This window comes from Balaenoptera ricei, chromosome 3, assembly GCF_028023285.1.
Source record: "Balaenoptera ricei isolate mBalRic1 chromosome 3, mBalRic1.hap2, whole genome shotgun sequence".
Lineage (NCBI taxonomy): Eukaryota > Metazoa > Chordata > Mammalia > Artiodactyla > Balaenopteridae > Balaenoptera > Balaenoptera ricei.
In genome coordinates, this window is record NC_082641.1 from 6,865,028 (window position 1) to 6,869,148 (window position 4,121).

The 4,121-nt window shown below is 40.6% G+C and overlaps 1 pseudogene; it reads left to right on the forward strand.

Annotated features, from left to right (window-relative positions):
- The first annotated feature begins 238 nt into the window (after positions 1 to 238).
- On the forward strand, positions 239 to 1,392 carry LOC132363523 (methionine aminopeptidase 1-like; annotated as a pseudogene).
- Positions 1,393 to 4,121: the final 2,729 nt, after the last annotated feature.

The window sequence follows — 4,121 nt, forward strand, 5'->3', positions numbered from 1 at the left end:
TAATTATGCACTTTTGGTGTGAACCAAAAAATATTATATATTTGAATATGAATTGTGGTGGTGGTAGAAGCATTAACAGACTAGACGGGGCAGGGGGGGGCGGCGGGTAGGTACTGCTGTTGGAAGCTGAGAAAAGAAACTATGGCTGCCCTCTTGTATGCACCATATTTTGAGTCTGAAAAGAGGAAGCCAAAGCTGGGAGGGGCTCGGTGAGGGGCTCCTCCAGCAGCCAGGCAGCATGGTGGCCTTGGAGATGCGTGTGTGCGAGACGGATGGTTGCAGCAGCGAGGCCAAGCTCCAGTGTCCCACCTGCATCAAGTTGGGCATCCAGGACTCATACTTCTGCTCGCAGGAATGTTTTCAAGGAAGCTGGGCTACTCGCAAGTTACTACATATGAAAGCAAAAGATGAAAAGGCCAAGCAAGAAGTGTCTTCCTGGACTGTGGAAGGGGATATCAACACAGACCCATGGGCACGTTATTGATATACTAGTAAACTCAGACCACATTATCCACTGATGTCAACAAGGCCAGTGCCAAGTCATAGTCAAAGACCAGATTATGCTGATCACCCTTTAGGAATGTCTGAATCTGAGCGGGCTCTTAAAGGTACTTCTCAAGTTAAGTTACTCTCATCTGAAGATATAGGAGGGGTGCTACTGCTAGAGAAGCCTATGTGGACATTGATGCTGGGGAGATTAAACCAGGTGCAACTACTGAAGAAATAGATCATGCTGTACACTTGGCATGCATTGCAAGAAATTGCTATCCTTCTCCCCTGAATTATTATAATTTCCCAAAGTCTTGTTGTACTTCAGTGAATGAAGTGATCTTCCATGGAATTCCAGACAGATGACCCTTGAAAGAAGGTGATATTGTTAATGTGGACATCACTCTTTATCACAATGGTTATCATGGGGACCTGAATGAGATGTTTTTTGTTGGAGATGTGGATGAGGGAGTACGGAAACTGGTTCAGACCACGTGTGAGTGCCTGATGCAAGCCATTGATGCAGTGAAACTTGGTGTTCGATACAGAGAATTGGGAAACGTTATCCAGAAGCATGACCAAGCAAATGAATTTTCAGTTGTTCAAAGCTATTGTGGGCATGGAATCCACAAGCTTTTTCATACAGCCCTCAATGCACCTCACTAGGCCAAAAATAAAGCAGTTGGAGTGATGAAGGCCGGCCACATATTTACAATTGAGCCAATGATTTGTGAAGGTGGAAGGCAGGATGAAACCTGGCTGGATGGCTGGACAGCAGTGATGAGAGATGATGGGAAGCTGTCTGCCCAGTTTGAGCACACCCTGCTGGTCACGGACACCAGCTGTGAAATCCTAGCCCCGCGACTCGATAGCTCGTGGCCTCATTTCATGTCCCAATTTTAATTTCTCCTGAGATGGTGCATCTCGGTGATAACTTCTGGCTGTACTCTGCATTTTACTGAGAGTGCAGAATGGAAGAGGAAATTTTTTAATTACTTGTTTTGTTTTGATTATAGATAAGGAAGGACTACAGCATTTGATGTGTGTCCTCAAGAACTTGTCTTGGGTCTGAAAAAGCCAAGAAGAATAAAGGAAGCATTTCTCCATTCCTCTCAACGCTCCCTTCTCCCCACAAAAAAAATCTCTGCACCCCCGTTTTCTTATTTTCCCTTTGAGCAATTTTACTTAAACCTGCTTCTAAGTTGATTTTATCACTGCCACAACCAGGCCATTAGAGCCAGCTACTTTCCAGGTGAATGTTGGAGACAAGAATCCTTGAAACTTTAGCAACATACATTGCTCCCGATTTTTTTATTATATTTGTATGGAACTATATATGTATACATTTTAAATTCCATATATGTAATTACTGAACATTATATGACCTGGAGTTTGTGTTGATTCTGCTCTGACAATGTCAAAAGCTGTCATAAATGGACTTGTCGTTTGCAGTGATTTAATCCCCATCTGGAAATTGGCCTCCCTTCCCCTTGTTAATTATTTACCTTTATAATTGTGTGTAAGGAAGCACTCGGTCAGCGAGACTTGCCAATGTGGATTCTGTGAGTGAATGGATGTAGAAAAATTCACTTTGGAAAAAGGTTATCAGATTTTTAAAAATCTAGTTTATGGCAAAAATAGCCATGTTCCAAGTGGAAGCTGGCTGTGCAGAGAATGAGATTTTTGTAATCCATTGCTATTTCAGACCTCTGTTTGGTCTTAATGGGAGGAAAAACGCTCCCTTCACCTCTCTGTCTTATTTCAAGGTCATCCCTTGGAGATATTCAGAGAAGGGTGGAAGGTGCACTGTGGATGTTGATGGGGAAAGACAGTTCTGAAATCTCTCCAGCAGTGAGCAGAGTCTGGAAATTCTAACGTTTAGTAAACCTGGTGGTGATGAGAAACGAACTTCTTTGGAGACTGGACTGTTCCCTTGCAGAAGGGATACAGCTGTCCTTGGTGTGCTGAAAACACACTTCTCCTTTACAAAGTTTGGAACCTCATTAGAAATGACCTCAGCTGCCCAACATCTGTGTTCCTTTCAGTAGTTCAGTCCAAATGGGAGTGTATCCGGTGAAGACATATCAGATCAAAGTCATTGTCATTAGAGTGTACTTGATTACTGAGTATCTGGTAACTTTATTCTAAGATAATTTGATACCACTGACATGTTACACTTGTACGAGAACACCTTTCCAAGAGTGCCTCAGACCTTTATCACTTTAAAGGGATTATGATAATGTTTTCATTACTTTTATTATTTTAATGATTTAGTAAAGTGGTTGAATCTGGTATAGACTTTTGGGGGTATGTGTGTGAAGCTTTTTAACAAACTGTAATATTTGTGAATGGAATGCCTTGCAACATGAATGTTAATATAATGTATAAAGTGAGATTTTAAAAGTTTGAATGATTATCCTGCCAAAAAAAGCTGAGAGGGGATTGTGTACACCCAGGTGGAGAGTGTAGTCATGAATTCACATACAGCCCACACGTGAAGCAAGTGGACCATGCAGAAACAAACGGCTTCATGATTTCATTAGCTCCACGATCAGAAACAATATTAATTAATTGAAGGGAGATCCAGACCCACCTCCTATTCCCACCGAGATACAGATACTGTCACATAATTGCATTTCTTCCCCACACCCAACCCATCCCTACTCCTGGAGAAGTGAGAAGATGCAGGTCACACCACACCTTGTCTTCTCTCTCTCTCGGGAGCTCACTATAACTGGGCAGAAGAGAAGAAATGGCAATGATTGATTCCTAAATGTGAGTATTATTTACCCCAATAGAAGTGATATTTTATAACTGCATTAAACTACAAACTCCAAAATAACTTTATTTCTTTTTATCTAATCTCTAGAACGAATGGGGAAGAGTGGATAGGACAATGGCAATGTGGCTTAAAAGGAGCAAGGTTGATAATGATTATTAGAATAAAACCTGTCCTATCTTTGCACCTCACTGAATTCACAAGAAAAGATAAAATACTCTGAACATCCACCCACATTCTAATGCCAGATAATTCAGAATTGTCCTTTGCCTTTCCTTATTCTCTGTCTCATGAGCCTTATTGATTTTATTGGGTTGTTTGTTTCTGTTTTTGTTTTTATATTGAGCTATAGAAGCTGTTGGTATATTTTGGGAATTAAGCCTGTGTCAGTCACATCGTTCACAAATACTTTCTCTCATTCCATAGGTTGTCTTTTCGTTTTGTTTATGGTTTCCCTTGCTGTGCACAAGCTTTTAAGTTTAATTAGGTCCCATTTGCTTATTTTTGTTTTTGTTTCCATTACTCTAGGAGGTGGATTAAAAAAGGTCTTGCTGCAATTTATGTCAGAGAGTGTTCTGCCTGTGTTTTCCTCTAGGAGTTTTATAGTATTTGGTCTTACATTTAGGTCTTTAATCCATTTTGAGTTTATTTTTGTGTATAGTATTAGAGAATGTTCTAATTTCATTCTTTCATATGTAGCTGTCCAGTTTTCCCAGCACCACTTATTGAAGAGACTGTCTTTTCTCATTGTATATTCTTGCCCCCTTTATCATAGATTAATTGACTATCAGTGCGTGGGTTTATCTCTGGGCTTTCTATCCTGTTCCATTGATCTATATTTCTGTTTCTGTGC